The sequence below is a fragment of the Mustela nivalis genome (assembly GCF_964662115.1).
Source record: "Mustela nivalis genome assembly, chromosome: 1".
NCBI lineage: Eukaryota > Metazoa > Chordata > Mammalia > Carnivora > Mustelidae > Mustela > Mustela nivalis.
Window position 1 is genome coordinate 190,102,503 of NC_139020.1, and position 18,718 is coordinate 190,121,220.

General features: G+C 47.5%; 1 protein-coding gene across 1 annotated transcript in view; it reads right to left on the minus strand.

Moving 5' to 3' along the window:
- The window catches only part of ABHD6 (abhydrolase domain containing 6, acylglycerol lipase), a 53,290-nt gene extending 36,107 nt beyond the window's left edge, over nt 1–17,183 (minus strand). The window contains exons 1-2 of the mRNA XM_082739574.1: nt 16,756–17,183; nt 5,870–5,933 (exon numbers count right to left, since the gene is read on the minus strand). The gene's annotated coding sequence lies outside the window, so the exon portion shown is untranslated. The remainder of the gene's footprint in view (nt 1–5,869; nt 5,934–16,755) is intronic.
- Nucleotides 17,184–18,718: the final 1,535 nt, after the last annotated feature.

The window sequence follows — 18,718 nt, forward strand, 5'->3', positions numbered from 1 at the left end:
GGGTACAGGGTTGAAACTGTAGGAATGAAAGCCTTCTCAGGGGCAGAAGCATTGTGTATGCTTCTCACTCAACTGTCCTCTCAATTTGTCCATCACCATAAACACATTCCAGCACTCTTAAGTCAGTGGCCTATTTCATCTTCTAGAAAGCTCTTTGAAGGTAGGGCCAATCGTCCACATTCTTTCTCAGTGCCAAGAAGAGCACAAGACACAAATATGGGACAAATGAATTAGTGAAAAGCAAAGTTACGAAATGGGCTCAATCCTCTTAGTTTTAGGGGCAACCAACTATTCCCAATGATGCTGTACTTTTTCCTTCAGCAATTACAAAACTCCCCAGATACAATTTACAATACCGAAAGGCCTCAGGGTCAAGGGGTAAGCAAATTACTTTCCAGATGAAGGGAATTTTAACCAATCTGTCTGAATACTGTGGGTCACAAAAGAGTCAATGAGAATAGGACCTGTCAGCTTCAAGAAGACTTTTCCACATTACACAAAGTCCTTAAAAACCGCTGAGGGTGAGGGTTAGGGGAGGAATACCAACCATAAGAGACTCTTAATCTCATGAAACAAACTGAGGGTTGCTGGAGGGAAGGGGGAGGGATGGATGGGGTGGCTGAGTGATGGACACTGGGGAGGGTATGTGCTATGGTGAGTGGTGTGAATTGCATAAGACTGGTGATTCACACACCTGTACCCCTGGGGCAATAATACATTATATGCTAATAAAAATAATTTTTAAAAAAAGCTGCTGAGGGCTATCACGAATTCTGATTTCTGAGCTGCAGGAAGTTAATTACATGATGCTCCTTTGGACAAGGAATGAGAACATTTTATGCCCAAGGCCATGACATCATAGGCCCTGACACTGGAGATGGCAGCCCCATAAGGTATGACTGTCAAAAAGAGATGTCACAGCTTTGTCAACACCGGGCTGGCCCCGTCAGTCCGGGGAAGGTTTTCTTTGGAGCCACCTTCTGCTTCATTGCAGAATGAAGTCTTGGATGAAGAGCTTCTGTACAGCGTGGCTGGTTTAGCAAGGCTTGACGTATAACGGAGAAGCCTGCACACTTTCCCTGACCAGGTCAAATGTAGACTGGCCCCGAGTGAAGATACTAATGCTTTCTGTATTTTCCTTTAAGAGTTTTTTTTGGGGGGGGGTGCCTGGGTGGCTCAGTGGCTTAAGCATCTGCCTTCGGCTCAGGTCATGGTCCCAGGGTCCTGGGATCAAGCCCCACATCAGGCTCTCTGCTCAGCGGGGAGTCTGCTTCTCCCTTTCCCTCTGCCTGTCTCCCTGCTTGTGCTCTGTCTCTCTCTCAAATGAATAAATAAAATCTTCAAAAAAAAATTTTTTTTTTTTTAAATAATCTCTACATCCCACGTGGGGCTCAAACTCAGAACTCCGAGATCAAGAGGTGCATGCTGTTCTTATTGAGCCAGCCAGGCGTCCCTTGAGTGTTCTGTACACGTCAGGAGTAGGGGACTATCCCTACCCTCTACATCATCCCTCATGTTATTTATTTATTTGAAGATTTCTTTTTAAAAGATTTTACTTATTTGTCAGAGAGAGCAAGAGAGTGCAAGCAGGGGGGGCAGAGGGAGAAGCAGGCTCCTCATGGAGCAGGGAGCCCAATGTGGGTCTCAATCTCACGATCCCGGGATCAGGATCTGAGCCGAAAGCAGACGCTTAGCCAACTGAGCCACTGAGGCATCCCATCATTCTTCATTTTGAAAGGGAGTTGCCCCAGCTTTCCTTTAAAAAGGCAGCTCTCCTACCCTGCTGAGGTTTGTTTATAGGGTACTCTATGCACCCAAAGGAGAGGCTGGGGACAGAAAAACGGAACCCCTGTGAACCTGGAACCACCAATGATGGAAAGTCTGCTGCAGGGTGGAAAATAGAGCCGGCGAAGGATGGGCCCGTTCAGCTGATGCCTGCAAAATGACATCAGGGAGCAGGAGAGTACTAAATAATGCTCAGGTCAGGGAGCAGGAGAGTGCTAAATAATGCTCAGGGCTACACAGCATTACCCAGGTAACATAACACCGACATCCATACTGAGAAGTTGGCTTTGGGCTCTTTGTCAGTTCTGCCGAGGTCAACGGAACTCTCAGTATGCTGTTATTAGATAACCTCTCCAAGACTTCCCCTCCCACAAGCAACAGTGCCTAGCTACTTAATAACATGGTTTCTTTGTGTTGCTTTTTAGGGTTTCTTTCTTCCTTCCTTCCTTTCTTTCCGGAAGATCCAATCGTATTTATTAAGCCATTCATGAATGGGGTAGCATCCCATCTAGCAAGTGGAGAGATATTTTTAATTCATGGTAGGGACACAAATTAATTTTGAACACTAAGTTAAAAGGAGTCAATTTTAAGAAAAATGCAATATATGGGTCTTGTGACAATCATAATGGAGATAGAGGAACGGCTGCCACTCGGGCAGATTCACCTGAGGGCTGGGCCCAAGCAGGCTGGGGCTGGAACATTCCAGCAGATTCTCTCCTACCAGGCTCTTCTATATACCAGCTGCAAGGGCTTGGTTTCCTCAACAATTAAGTAAGAATGTTCATCCAAGTCACCTGTGCAGTCTTTTCCTATTCTGAAGACTTAAAATGTTTCTGAAATTATGCCAGGCAATTAAAGAGGAGGATCTGGTTTGCCCCCCTCAAGAATCTTGTTCCTTGCTGCATGTTCCCAGAACCTAAAACAGTACCAGGGAAATTATCTGTGCCTTGACAATGCATATTGCCTGAATTATCGAAAAAGGTTGAAAAAGGCGGTAAAAAAATGTACTCTTTTTACGTATCTTGTAAATAAAAACACTGCATCCCAGGGTTAATGACAATGATGTCCGTGGCCTCGTGGCACTGTGTGAAGAGAAGATACTTTAGGAAGAAGAGAGCTGGCTGCTAGGACACCAGGGAGAGTAACACACGCTCACATCCCAGAATGGAGCCTGCCCCCTGGCCTCCTCCTGTCAGCGTCCAAGTTGTGCATCCCTGAACACAGGGGCGAACACTAACTGAACTGAATAGAAGACACACCAGCAGATCCACGTACACACTGCATCTCCAAGTGCCTAGTCTGGGGTGAAAAGTAAGGCATAATGCATCACGACTGGCTTTCCATGTTCTCCCTGATTTTGAAAACTGAGAACTCTTGAGTTCCAATATGTTTATCTTAGGGTATAATGCAAAATTCTAAGAAAAAACAGAATGGGAAGCATTTTCAAAGAATCTTACCCCTACACCATCATATCTGACAGACTGAAGCCCTGGTGTCTTCAAAATAATGATTATTGTAGGGGCGCCTGGGTGGCTCAGTGGGTTAAAGCCTCTGCCTTCGGCTCAGGTCATGATCTCAGGGTCCTGGGATCGAGTACCGCATCGGACCTTCTGCTTAGCAGGGAGCCTTCTCCCTCCTCTCTCTCTCTCTGCCTGCATCTCTGCCTACTGTGATCTCTGTCAAATAAATAAATAAAATCTTTAAAAAAAAAATGATTATTGTATCAATGACAGCAATGCTAATAACCAGCTCCACCACCACCACAGCCAATGAGGTGACAGCCACACCCTCCATCCATGGAGTAACCACTGGAGGCCGAAAATTCTTCCTACAATGTTTTCCACAAGGAAAACGCTAAGTTCCTAAAATCTGAGTGTAATGTCCAAGCCCTGAAATATTGTTACAACCACCCAAAGCTGTTTTTTGAAACTAGGTTCTTGTCAAGGTAAACCAATCCCTCAAAACCATCACTAAAGATCAACAGCTAGAAAAAATACTAAAATGGTTAGAATTCTCTTATGTGGAGGCCCCAGGACTTGATGAAACAATAATTCAAGAAATGGGAAGCTTTTTTTTTTTCCTAAAGTAATCTCTACACCCAACATGAAGCTTGAACTCATGACCCCACGATTAAGAGTCACATGCTCTTCTGAGTGAGTAAGCTGGGCACCCCAAGAAATGGGCAGTTCTAACTTCTTGTCATATAGATTATCTCCAACATGGAGGAAAATCACACTGAAATTTCCAAATAAGTAGTTAAGCTTGCCCACTCATCACTGAAAGCATGGCATGGCCCCTAGGATTCCTGCCACGAGGTGCCCATCTCTATGCCCACCTTGTCTTATTATCCCACAGCACAGTCTGGCTGAGTCCATTCATCTTCTGTGCTTTGCAGTTCTCACAGCCCTACTATTGATTAACCATTAATTAATTATTTTATTTTATTTTATTTTTTTAAAGATTTTATTTATTTATTTGACAGACCACAAGCAGATCACAAGAAGGCAGAGGGGAAGGCAGAGAGAGAGGAGGAAGCAGGCTCCTTGCGGAGCAGAAAGCCCGATGCGGGGCTCGATCCCAGGACCCTGAGATCACGACCTGAGCCAAAGGCAGAGACTTAACCCACTGAGCCACCCAGGCGCCCCTAATTAATTTTTTTAAAGTAGGCTCCCTGCCCAATGTGGAGCTTGAACTGTGACCCCGAGATCAAGAGTTAACACACCTTACTGACTGAGCCAGCCAGGTGCCTCTGACTGTTGAAACGAGCACACCTGGCCTGAGATGCTCTCCTCTCTCTCCCCCTTGATATTCCCATGATGTTCTCCTCTCCTGATCTTCTCATCATGCTCTCCTCATCCTGTCATCTGATACTCCCAAAATGCTCTCCTCACAGTCTTCCTTGGAGAGCTCTCCATCCCTACATCCTCCTCCACTCCCTCCTTCAGGAAATTCGAAACTCAACATGCCTGGCCAGAAACCCCCTTCCAGACTTTTCTAAAAGTCTGCCTGAGCACATGCATGACCCAACAGTCTCACCATGTCCCAGACTCATCTCTCCCCCTTCTCATTCATTTCTGCCAACAGTCTCCCCAGTTGATCTACCCTCCCAGACTCTAATACATCTTTCACTCTTCCCACTCCTGTTACGCAGAGCTGGAGGGGCGCCAGCACTGGAGCCAACTTGTGGGAGTCTAGACAGACTATGGCGTTCAACGCCTGACTATTTAAATTTAACTAAATAAAATTCAGAGTTCAGTTCTTCAGTCATACCTGTCACATTTTAAGAGCATGGTAGAGCCACACAGGAAGAGGAATATAGCTTGGGCTGGGGGGGGGTGGTGGTTTATACCTCTGAAAGCTTCCTGCCACCAATCTCTGAGGCTGATGTTGTCCAACATAACCTAGCAATGCGGGGGAGGAAGACAAAACTCCAGCAGGTGTGAGTCAGACCACAGCTCCCTCAGCCATCGCCCTGGGTCCAGATCCTCATTTCTTCTTGCTCCTCTTCTGTCTCATCCCTAACACTAGTTGCCAGGGGAACCATCACACTTCCCACCATACATTAGGCTGCCCTGGTTGAAGGTGAACTCAACGATCCCAACCCAACTTCCTGGATCAACTTCCACATCTCTGCATGTACCCCAAGTGACCAGCTCCCGTCCCCATGCCAGCCCCGCAGAGCCTCCTGCTCTGTCTTTCCTCAGGCTGTTCCCTTCATGGGGAGGAACCCCATGTCCTGGCTGCTAGATGAATTCCTCTCCACTTTCGGGGCTAATTCAAGCAACACACTCCCCAGGAAAGCGCCCTGATTCCCTTGCAGAGGCTCAGATCTTCCAGACTCCCTTGAAGCTCAGAGCCCTGCTCCTTGCACAGTCTTTGAGAACTGTCCGTAGTGGGCACGTCTCTGCCCTTCAGGGACCCAAACCCCTCCCCATCAGACCTACTGAACCAGAAAAATCACCCACCACAAGTTGGCCTGGGAGGGGTTTTGAGGAAGCTTACAGAGGGCACCCAAGCTCATTAAGGGCTGCCTTTTTTTTTTTTTTTTTTTTTGTAATCGACAGTGTTAAAAATCCATACTCACTCTTCAAAGAACACGGCCTTCTTTCCCAACTGCTACTGGCTCTGGCAGAAGCGAAAATGAGATTCTGGAATCACAGGAAAGAAAATGACAAAGCATTAAATCATATTAGAGCACATGAATGAAGTGCTAACAGCCACAGAATGCGGAGAGCAAGGCGGAGCGCTCTCCTCAGCACAGGCAGAGTACAAATATCCCACAGCTTTATAGCCTACCTCTGGTTCAAGTCACCCACCCCAATTAAGCAACCGGCACAAAGGGCAGGGTGTGTCAGATAATGAGACCAGGCGAGGAAGGCACACAGGAAGTCAAGGAGAAAGTCAAGGGGATCTGCATCAAGAGGACAGAGCAGGGACTGACCTGGTGATATCTGGGAGGCAGTGGGAGAAAGGTAACGGCGTGCGGGGATGTAAATAAAGACTGACTCTCACCTTCTCCACTCAGGATTAGGGTTTACCTCAAAGTGGTACTCAGAAAGGAATGAGAAGGGGCGCCTGGCTGGCTCAGTGGGTAGGGCATGCAACTCTTGATCTCAGGGTTGTGAGTTTGAGCCCCATGATGGGTGTAGAGATTACTTAAAAGTTTAAGAAAAAATTTTTTTGAAGGAGAGAAGAAGGTAGCAACCAGTGGACAAATGAGGATCAGGTTCCTCCCAGAGTGGTTAGTGAGAGAGCACCCCACAGCTAAAATCAGCGCTGGACAGAAAGCCAATGGCAAAGGCACCACAGCAAGAGAATGAGGAGCCGGGCAAGGGAAGGGAAATCCACAAAACCCCTGAACTCTTTCAGGGGAGTCAGTGAGGAACCATGGAACCATGGAGGTTCCAGAAGGAAAGAGACCTGTTTGAAAATACCTCCATGGGGAATGTCTAAGTCAGATATAAGACACAGAGGCCATAACAAGAAAATGAATATGTTCACCACATGAAATGCTTTCAAACGCCACAGGGAAAGAGAGACCCTGAGCAAGATCAAGATTTGTCAATACAAATCAGAGGCAACAGACTAATTTCCTGAATGTAAAGAAGGTTCCTCCTACATATCAATTAAAACAACCAAAAATCCAACAGAAAAAGGGACAAATGACCTGAGCAGCCAATTGACCAGAAAGGAAAAGACTCCTGAACATACAAAAAGACCCTCGATCTCATTTATAATAAGAAAAATGCTAAACCTACAAGGTAATGGCTTGATTTATCACACTGGCAACGAACAACAAGTTCACTAACAGACCACTGCCGAGGCTGAGGGGAACAGGCGCTCTTCCGTAGGTGCAACTTCTATTCTCATCAACATGCTCTATGCATGGCGATCCGGTAAAAATCCGAGGCAATGTAAACCATTCTTTCGACCTGATCGTCTCACTTCTAAGAGTCTGTGTTTTATACCTAATTTGTGATATCCCACTTGTGCAAGTTAGTTGTTCCAGCAGGAATCTGTCATGGCCAAAGACTGGAATTAATGCATATGCCCACTTCGGGGGGGGGGGGGCTGTTAAGTAAATGATGGTGTAACTTTGTAAAGGTGTATTAGGTATAGCCATTAAATACAAGTAAAATTAAATGTGAGCCATTAAAATAATGACCTCCAGGGTTCATTATTAATTCAAAAAGAAAAGAACAAGGCCACCTGGGCGGCTTAGTCAGTTGAGTGTCCAACTCTTGATTTAGGCTCAGGTCATGATCTCAAGGTCATGAGACTGGGCTCCACTGCTGGCTTTGTGCAGGTGTGGAGGTTGCTTAAGATTCTCTCTCTCCCTCTACTGCTCCCTGCCTCTAAAACAAACAAACAAACAAACAAACAAAGCCCCAGGAACGTAGAGAGTGGACAGAGTAACACCTCTTGCATTAAAGGAGAGAGGAGTGAAAGAGGACAGGGAGGTAGAAAGAGGAGATGTAGTGTTTATGTATGTGTGAAATATTTCTGGGTGGATACATAAGAAACTGGCTGCCACTGGGAAGGGAAACTGGGAGGCTAGAGAGAGAAGAGGAAGACTTGTCACTGATAACCCTTTGTATCTTTTGAGTTGCTACTATGTATGTGTATAAGGTTTTCTCTACTTTATTACAAAGTATAATATAAAGTCCTCAAATAGAATGGTCTACCCTGCATTGTCCTATATAGCAGCCACTATCCACCTGTGACTTTAAATTGATCAAAATAAAATAAAATGAAAAATTCAGTTCCTCCTTGCATTAGTCACATTTCATGTGCTCAAGGGCTGCATGTGGCTACCAGACTGGACAGTGGACATAGAGATCATTTTCATCATCACAGAGTTCTCCTGGCCAGTCCTGTACTCTGTGTTAGTTAAAATGGCCCAAACCTTAATTGTTTCACATGGTAAGGGAAGAAGCACAAATGTGAAGGCTGTTAGCCTGCAAATCTCTCTCCCTGTACACAAGCTAAAAAGCCAGGCTGCCTCCCAAGATAACAAAGACCAGGAAGGGCTCTTGTCATGTGACTATCCAAAGGTTAAGTCAGTTTGACATGAACTTCAGTCCTCAAAGGTCGAAGTCCAGCACTCTAAGAAGACAAGGATTTCCATCCTGCAACCAGACCCTTGCATGAACTGGAAATGCATAGCTCCTTGGTGGCTCTGGGAGAGGTACTAATAAGAGGAGCCCTTGGTCCCACTTGGTGTCAAAGTGCCAGCAAGTGGTGCCCTCTGGGGGTTCTTACTTAAGAACCAGCCAAGCCCACAGCCCCTCTCCTTTTTTCCTCCCACCTGGGGCAGCTCTGTGGGCAAGGAAACTCAGCCTAACCAGGCTGGTCCTGTGGGCAGGGAATTGGAGAACCAGATAATCATGCTACCTGATTCTCTGGAGAAAGGACACAGGCAGAGACGGGGGAAAGGCAGGCAGCAGAATCAGGGGCTCAGCTGGAAGGTAAGTGGCTTATATATTTGGCAGCAGATCTTCTAAAAAATCATACTAGCCAAGAAACAGGGCAATAACATACCCAACATGTGACCTGACCTAGCCGAGCACCTTCAAAATATCGGCCTGGGGTGGGGGTGGGGGTATCACGATCTAGACTGATGAAAGTCTGACCTAACTGCCTGATTGAAATAATGTTGAAAACAAGAAAACCCTCCAGAAATCTCCTGCTGGATCGAAGAAGTCCCAAAGTCACTTGACCTTTCACCTCCGAAGAACCCAGCATCTTCAGTCTAAGTGAGCCCAGGACCAGCTTTGATTCCAGCACCTGGCTCTTGTAGACTGCATGCACGGTCATCGGCCGAGGTCACCTCTCAGAGGTAAAGTGCTAGAAAGAGCCTCACTTAAGTGATTATTTTCCACATGACTGAAAGGAATTAAAATAGCCCTCTCTATGGGTACGCAGTGGCACAGGGCCTAAAATAGAACCTCAGCACCCAAAACACAGTCTCCCATTGCTCAATCTGTACTTCTCAATAAAAGGAAAAGCAAGAAGATTAAAGAGGGTTTTGTCATTTCTAAAGGAGGTGAAGTTGGTCCGTAGCATTTTCTACCTGCAGGAACAAAGTCTGGGTTAGACAGAAGGGAGCCCTGTTATTAAGAGCCTGGAGGTTTTTTATCAGGACAAGATTTCTGGCTTCCAGCAGAGGCTCAGCATTCAGGGCCCTTTGTGAGCTGGTCCCCACCTTCTTTCTAGCAGAATCTCCTCCCATAGGAGATCTCTGTGCCCCCGGAGAATTAGCATCCCAAAAAGGGACCAGCAGTGAAGCCACACAGGAAAGTTCACAGTCAAGAAGAAAACAAACAAACAAAACAAAAAACAAAAAACAAAGTTCAGTTTAGAACTTAATCCAAATAAAAAAACAAAAGAAGGGGCGCCTGGGTGGCTCAGTGGATTAAGCCCCTGCCTTAGGGTCATGATCTCAGGGTCCTGGGATCGGGTCCGCATCGAGCTCTCTGCTCAGCAGGGAGCTTGCTTCCCTCTCTCTCTCTCTCTGGCTGCCTCTCTGTCTACTTGTGATTTCTCTCTGTCAAATAAATAAATCTTTAGAAAAAACAAAACAAAACAAAAGAAAAAAATCAAATGAATTTTTTTTTAAAGATTTTATTTGACAGAGAGACAGCGAGAGGGAGGGAGGGAGAGAGAGAGAGAGAGAGAGAAACACACAAGCAGGGGGAGTGGAAGAGGGAGAAGCAGGCTTCCTGCTGAGCAGGGAGTCAGATGCGGGGCTCTTTGCGGGGCTCCATGGAGGACTCTATCCCAGGACCCTGAGATCACAACCTGAGCCAAAGGCAGAGGCTTAACAACTGACCACCCAGGCACTCCAACCAAATGTATTTTAAAAGCAAGAGTAAATATTGAGCAAAACAAAAACAAGGTCATAACTGAAATCCTGTGCTAATTCTTAAAGAGTAAGTCTCACGTGGACTGTCTTAGAGCATGATAAATCCTTCCGGTTAGCATTTGGTGATCACAGTGCTAAAGAGGATGTTTTTGCAAACATACCTTATTGATCTCTCAAGGGCTTAATTCTTTGATTTTCAAAGAACTGATTTTTGAATTCAGTTTTCCCCCCTTCTCTTCATCAGGTCTCACGGTGCCAGACCCTCATCTATTACTGCCTTGACATGTCATTCAAGCAGTTCTCCAACATCACTTGCACACTCTCTCACAAGATTTCCAATTTCACTTTCCACTCCTTGTCCTGTACGGATTTTTGCAAAACATCCCAGGAGCTGGGAGAGACAGACGACCAAGACCTCGGTGCTCCTGGAGCAGGGCTAAACAGCAGGGTTGAAAACAGAGGGAGAGATGACGGCGTGGGACCTCAGTATGTAAGTGGCAAGTTCATTACTGAACATCTTCGTCTGATGATGACTTCTGCTTCCCCTCTGTGACCTGGAAACTGTGGGGAATCAGGTACCAGAGATGCTGATAGTCTGACTCTCTGGAGACTGTGAACTGGTTTTTTATTTCTCTCCATTTCCCCCATTCTCTCTCCTGGGAAGATACCCTTGACCTACCCCTGTTTTCTCCTTTATAAGTCTTTCCGACAGAGCTAGGAGTTATCTTCCTCAATGTACCTTCCCTCAACCACCACCACCCCAACCCCAGTCATTAGTAACCTCCATGCCTCAGGTATTTTATAGGGATGCTTCTCTCTCCTGGCCCTGCTGATCTGTGCCTTTACGCACGGGACCCGTGAGAACACCAGCGATACCCTCCACTAGGCTGCAAGTCTCCAAGAGGAGTCTCACTACATCTCTGCATCTGCCACAGCACTTCCGGACACACAGTGCCTTGCCCCTTGGAGGGCACTTAGTTAATACCAAAGGAGAAGCTAGGAGGTCATGAATCAACAGGGCTGCCCACTAGTGCCATCAAGGCCACTCCTTCACTTTGTTCATGATGGTCACCAACAAAGTAAACATTCTTCATCAGAGCGCTGAGTTCCTGAGGCCTTCTCCAGATGGGTGGTTGCGACCCAGAGAAGTTAAGCAAGCTGTCCAACATCACACAGCTCTTCTCTGCCTCCAATCCACCAGTGGCTCACAGTGGCCCTCAGCATGATTTACAAGGCTACGTAGGATACATTTAATACCTGCCTGTCTCTCAAGCATTATCGTCTTCTATCACCCCCCTACACCTCTTTCCTTGAATGAGCCACCATCCCTGATCAGTCATACTCTTTCACACCTCCAAGCCTTTGGCACACATGGTGTTTTTCTCCCTGGCATGCCTTTTCTGCCTCCTGCCTGGTGAGTTCCAGCTCACTCCACAAGTCTTGGCCATGAAGCAAAGCCCGTCTGTAAATACTCTTCTGAGGATTCAGTTTTGTAGTTTTATAACCTGGGTTCAAATCTCTACTCTGCTACTGACCTGCTGTGTGACCTTGGCAAAGTCACTTCACCTCTTAGGGCCTCGGTAAAAGGACAATATGAGAGGGTGCATGGAGAATGCTCAAAGCAGTGACTGGCAGATAGCAAGTACTCACTCTGGACAGCTGGGAAGATCTTAATAGCCCTCCAAGACCCAGGGAGGGAGTCCAGCCACACCTCCACCTCCTCCCTCCCCTCACAGTGCCACTGTGCCGGGGGGCTCTCGGACACTTGAGTGTATGGGCATGTCTGTGTTGCTAACTTTATACTCCCAGAGTCTGGCCCCTAGCTCCGGTCCCAAATTTCACCACATACAAGGCTTAAATCTTGTCCTGAGTATATCACATGGCAAACTTACCCCATGCCAACAGTCGCAGAGCCACAGCCTCTGGAAAAAAGCCTAAGGCAGGGGCGCCTGGGTGGCTCAGTGGGTTAAAGCCTCTGCCTTTGGCTCAGGTCATGATCCCAGCTCAGCAGGGAGCCTGCTTCCTCCTCTCTCTGCCTGCCTCTCTGCCTACTTGTGATCTCTGTCTGTCAAATAAATAAATAAAATCTTAAAAAAAAAAAAAAAGCCTAAGGCAAAGGCTGCTGTTACTATGGATAATTACTTAACAAAAGAATAGGATCCCAACCTGCTGCAGTGTGAGATCCTTTGCCCACACCTTTCACAGGCTGCCCTGTCCCCCTGAATCAGCAGTTTCCCTGGTACAGCCCCAAACACATCCGAATACAGGCAGCGACCCCCTCCATGGCTTCTGGGTTTCGAAAGCCTGAGAGATGGATCAAAAAGGGTTTCTGAGGGCCCAGTTTAGGAGAGTATCTGGCTCTTCCTTAAAGACATCTATATCCAAGGTCAGGGACAACTTGGGTTTGCAAAAATTGCATCTAGATTGGGGTTTCTCAACTGTGGCACCATGGACATTCTGGGCCGGCTGGCTCTTTGTTGTGGGGAGCTGTCCTATGCAAATAGGATATTTAGCGGCATGTGGGAGCCTCTAGCCATTTGAAGCTACTGCTAAGTTGTGACAAATAGAAGTGTCTCTAGACATTGACACATGCACCTGTGGGGCAAAGCTGCCCTCAGTTGAGAGCCCTTCTGGAGAAGTGAGACCATTCAACTCCGATGCTGCATTTACTGCCATAGTAAATCAATGAGGAACATTCTTAGCCACTCACCATACCTGCCTTAAAATGACATCTTCCAGTCCTCAGGGATTTTTTTTTCCCCTAACTTCACAGTCTTGAAGGCAGTTGTTCTCAACCCTGGCTGCACAGAATCTCCCAGAAAGCGTTTTAAAAATATAGATTCCAGGATATCTGCCCCACAGATTCAGATTCAATGGGCCTGGGCCAGAGGCTGGACAGGCGTATTTTTTTTTTTTTTTTTTTTAAATTCCCTAGGCGGTTCTAACATTCAGCCAAGATGGAGAAGCACTGCCGGAAGACATTGAATTTGCTTCCATCTCCTCATCCTCTGAATCTGGCAGTGTTAAAAGCCAGTGAACCAGAAAACCAGAATGAGGTTAAGGGGATTTAAGTAACATCCTTATCCTTGACAAGGAGACATCCTCAGCACACTCCATTTCTTGGCCTGCAGATGACTTGCTAGAAAGAATGGAACTTAAGCCTGTAATCATGCAGTTTGTCCATGGCCTTATTGATCTAAATGGTGCCTTCCCATAAAGCTTTCTGGGAAGATGGAAATGTTCTCTCTTTGCTCTCCCTAATACAGTAGCCACTGGCCACTCATAGCTATTGAACACTTGAAATATGGCCTGTGTGACTTAAAAAAATTTTAAATTTCACTGAATTTGAATTTGATGGCCACCATATTAATAGCATGAAAAATATTTGTGTCCCTGCAAGGTCACAGAAAGAAAGTCCCATAGCTTGCTAAATGCCATGGAACAATGAAAATTTACAAAAATGTGTGCCTTAGAATACCTTAACAGTCTTAAAATTATCAAACAAGATCCTAACTTACCTTCATAGTCACATTAGGAGACATTAAAAAAAAATTTTTTTTTCAACCTGCAGATATTCCAAACACTTAGTTTTGAAGGAGACATTCCTGGTCCTTTACTTTTGAATACTCATCACTGTAAAAAAGTGATCTAATCACCAAAATAACCAGGAGTTGCTAAAGAATATGACACAGGGAAGGTGATTTCTACTCTGAGCCGCTTACTAGTATACTACGGAAAAACACCCCAGCTTTCCATCCCTCCAAATTCAAAGCAAACCTTTGATTCAAACCTCTCACCCCCAAGATAAGCCTGAACCAACACACAGTACAAACCAAGGTCACCTCTAAAAACAAGCTATTTTTTTTTCTCTCGTATCAGTAAGTTTCAGTTATTTACAATTGCACGAACTGCATTCACACACTCATTCTAGGTGTGTGAAGCCTCACAAAACTCAAAGCTCATAGATTTTTAAAGCTAAAAATCAGAAAGACAATTCTTTTTGCCAAGGCAATGGATGGTTTAGAGTCGAAGAAAGTGTCACAGGCCTTTCTGAGTACACACACAAAATGCTTCCCTCAGGACACCTAGCTGGCTCAGCTGGTGGAGTGTGCAACTCTTGATTGTGGGGATGTGGGTTCAAACCCCACATGGGGTGTAGGGATTACTTAAAGTCTTTAAAAAAAAAAAAAAGCTTTCCTCTCCTTTGGTGAGATTCCTCTGGCCCACCTCTAAGCAGTCAGTGTGAGTCACTGAGTAATGATTTAATGTCTCTAGTAATTCAAAGTGGGGGCCAACACTCACTCTTCATAATAGCTGCTGCTTACTGAGTGCTCAGCACAGGCTGGGCTGTGTGCTTTATCTTATCTAAATCTTCCCACTGCCCTCTGAAGCAGGTGCCATTACCAGAAGTTAAGACTCAGAGAGGTGAGGTAATAGGCCTCTGGCCACACAGCTAGCAGTGGTAGCAGGGGGATTTGGACCCAAGTTTCTGATTTTCTGGTGGGAATCCTCTGGGTTAAAAAAAAAAAAAATTATGTAATTATAATGTTGGGTGACATGCTGAGCCATTCTCCCATGATCAGGCTGTAGCTCAATGAAGGGAGTCTGGTGTTGTGGGGTTCAGAAATTCTGAGCCTATCCTTACTTTGGAAACCGCACCATACACCCATGGACCTCTTTCTTTCTCTCTCTCTCTTTGTCCTGGGGCGTCACCAGGCAGATGGTTAGACGGGTACTGGGGAGTGCTTCCGATCCTGCCAGCACAGGTGCACCAGAAAGCATAGGCAGACACATGCAGCTAGAACTTCTCAAATGCCATCATGGAGGTAGATGGTAAAGATCCCAGTTATAAGAGGAGGAATCAGAGGTGCTTCCCGGAGAGAACTGCTGAGCTGGAGCTAAGGGGCAGGTACGACCGAGGCATCAGATTCCAAGGAGGGCATTCCTAAAGGAGAGGACAGCCTAAGCAAAGACTGCAGCTCACCTGCCTGGGTTATAGCAAAGCAAGCAGAGCAGGAAGGGGGAGATCAGGATGCAAACAGGGAAGGGAAGAGAATCTCCAGGGCCTAGGCTGATGGGCTGGGGCAGAACTGGGAGCGCAGGAAGTAAGGACTTACCATCCCAGGACATGTTTAGCATCCCAGCCCTGGTACTTCCTAGCTGTGGGGCCTCCAGCATACCCCTTCTCTCTGGGCATCAGTCTACCCAGGGAGGACACCCAGGACCCCATGCTAGTCTGAGAACCCACTTTTAGAAAAATTGGTCCTAAGAACACAGGTTATCAATTTCTCATATTTCTAACTTTCTATGTTATGAAAATGTTGATAAAAATTTATTAGTTACAATTGGGTAAAAATTAAGTTTAATGGTTAAGAATAGGGGGTTTGAGGTCAGATTCCCTGTGTGTCCTGGGAAGAGAACACATTCTTCCTCTGGAGATGGGCATAACATTGGTACCTCCCTCATGCATGGAGATGTTGGGAGAAGAAAAGCAGGTAATCTTCTAAAGGTGCCAGACCTAGGGTCCAGCAGCCAGTATACTTGCGTATTCTATGTCAGCTATTACTTACAATATTATAAACTCTTAACTTCCAACCAGGTAGACTAGCCATGAGGGAGAGGAGAGGAAAATGCTGACCTCCAGTCCAAGCTGAAACCTCCTCTTAATCAACCAAACTCTGAGGCACACGAAGGGCTCCAGGTACATATCCCAGCTTGCACAGTTTCTAGACCCCCCAACCCCTGCAACCTCTTGTTCTTCCCTATTTCATTCACTCTCTCAACTTGGCCTCCTCACTCGAATGCGGTTACAGGGGTGCACAGCTTGCATTGCTCTGCCCTGCAGCCAGCGTTACACAATCCCAGTTTCCAAGGCTGCCAGGAAGGCAGCGAAGGTGTAGGCGGGGGATGCTGGGGGTTGTGGGGCAGCACCGGGCTGTCAGGGTGGTTGGACCAGGATCCTAACTCAAGGGTTGGCGGGAGGAGAGGGCATGAGGCCGAGAGAACTGGGGCAGACTGAGGAAAGGTGAGCTAAAGGCGGCTGGGAGTAGGTACTGGCTGGGAGAGGTCCCGAGGGGCGCTGATATCTGGGGCGGGACGGGGGTAGGTACCATTAGCTGGAAGGTCGAACTGCAACCTTTCCTCAAGAAGTGGTAGAACGAGGGTGCAGGAGCCTCCAAACCATCCAGGCACCAGGAGGGGCGCACAGGGGCTGGTGCCGGAGCCAGAGGTGGGAGGCGGAGTAGAAAGAGGGTGCTGGTCCCCGACTCATCCTCACCTTGTCCCGGGGCTTAAGCGGTAGGCAGCCCGGGGAGTGAGGGCATCTGGATTCGGGAATGTCAAATCTGTCCAGGCACTGCAGGGGAGCGCGCTAGGGCTGATGCCGGAGCGAGGGAACCGAGCAGAAAGAGAGATGCAGGTCCCCGACCCATTTCGCCCCGTGTTCCGTTTGCAGGGAGGCCAGGCAGCCCCGATTCGGGAAGTGCAGGGTGGGTCAGCGGGCCCGAAAGGAGAGACCTCGGACACACACAACACCCCCCCACACCCCACTTTCAGGAGCGCATCCCCTGCCCCAGCCCGCCCCGCGGGCGCACACTCTCTCTGACCTCAGGCGCAAGGGTCGCGCCGCCGGATCCGGACGCCGGTCCTCGGCCCCCAGTCCCGCTCGCGTCCGGCAGCAGCGCTCGTGCCCGCGCCGCTCAGTTCCCGGCGCCGGGCTCCGCTGGACGCCTTAAAGGCGCGGCGCGACGGCCTGCGTCAGCCGACAGAAAAGCCGGCTCCGCCCGCGCCGGCCCCTGGCGCCGCTCCGCGGCTGTCCTGTCGGGTCTACCGCCCACCCGTCACGAGAACCCTCAGCTGCTCGGCTCCGCCGCTCCGAGCGTTCAACCCGGAGGGGCAAGTGAGGGTCTCGCACACCCCGACCTCCGCAACCTGCCTCCGAGCACCCAAGAGCTCCGGCCAGAGCGCCAGCGCCTACCGCGTTCGCGCGCCGCGCCAAGTGCGGAGCGCAGAGCCGGCCGCTCCGCCCCGCGCCGCCCCGCCCCTAAAGAGCTCTGGGGGCCGGGGAAGGGGTGGCGACCCGAGAAGCCACAGTTCCAGCGGGAGATGCCAGAGTTCGTCGAGGCATTGGTTCATGGTTCTGAGCACCTGCTGTGTGCCTGGTGCTGCCGGGCACGGGCCGTCAAAGTGACCGGATCTCTGCTCTCAGAGGGCTCCGAGGGACAGGCCCAGGTTCACAGGCATGCTTAGCAACGCTGCCTTACACGTGTTGTCTCTTTTAATCCTGTAAGGTGGGCATTGTGATTGGCTTCCTTTCTCAGAAGAAAGATGAGGAGTTTGCCCATGGATTGAGCCTGTAAAGGACAGAATTGGGAATTCAGACCCGGCACCTGGCTCCAAAGCTTCGGGGGCAAAATGGCAGTCTTGAAAGGCTTTCAGCCACCACTGATTAAATCCCCCTACGGTCATTTCTTCTTTTTAAGGACAGTTAAATCTCATTAGGAAAAAAAAAAAGAAAGAAAGAAAAGAAAAGAAAGAAAAAAATAATCAGCGGAGCATAAAAATTACCACCCATTAAATTCAAACGGTGTTGTCTGACTAGCTTATCTGCCACAGAGTCTGGATTTTTGAGCAGCTGGCCTCAGTTTCCCACTCCAGCATCATCTACTATTCAGGGCACCCAGGCTGAATTCTACCACTTTGGCCTCTGCATGGGCTGTTCCCTCTACCAGGAACTCTTCCTTTTCTGCTTGGCATGACTACTTCTTTTCCATGCCTCAGCTTAAATGTCATTTCCTCCAGGAAACTTTCCTTAAGTCCCCTTTGGGCCCACACTGCTCTATGGACTTCTTCCATCTAAGTGTTTATTCATTGATTTAGTAAATATTTACTGAGCACTTACTATGTAATGAGCACTGTATGTGGGGTGAGGTGTTGGGGCTTGATGTCTTCTGCTACCCCAAATCCATGGCTTCCTTTTCTGCCTCTTAGTCTAGACCTAGGTGGGACCAGTGCCCAATAGGACTCTCTTCATATTTAAATCCACCCCAAAGGCAGCCTCCTGCCTGCCAAACCCTTCAGACTGGCAGAACCTGGCTGAGTTGGGCGGGTCTTGAATTTTAAGAATGGGTCATGGACAAGAAGCCTCAGAGATGTGGCAAAGGAGCATTTTTGAGGCACCTTGTAAAACCAGTCTAAGTCAAGACTGTTGGAATCCATCCAGAGTCAAGGACAATCTCCCTGGCTTGGATTGGAGCATCTCTCTCTAAGTTGTTGGCTACCTCATCATTCAGGTTACAAGAGTTGCTTCATTGAATTGTTTTTTCTTTTGTTTTTCTTTTTTCCATCGAATTGTTCTCAGAGCTTCAGGGACAATGTACTCATCAAAGAGCAAGTTGTTCAGGATTCTCATAAATCATAATTAACCAAATAGGGTGATTTGGAAGAACTATCTGAAGAAATTAATCAGAATGCAACACAGAGATACGAAATAAAAAATATGAAAGATCTTACAAACAAGCAGAACAGACTGAGATCATTTAATCAGCATCAAAGGAGAGAAGGGAGAGG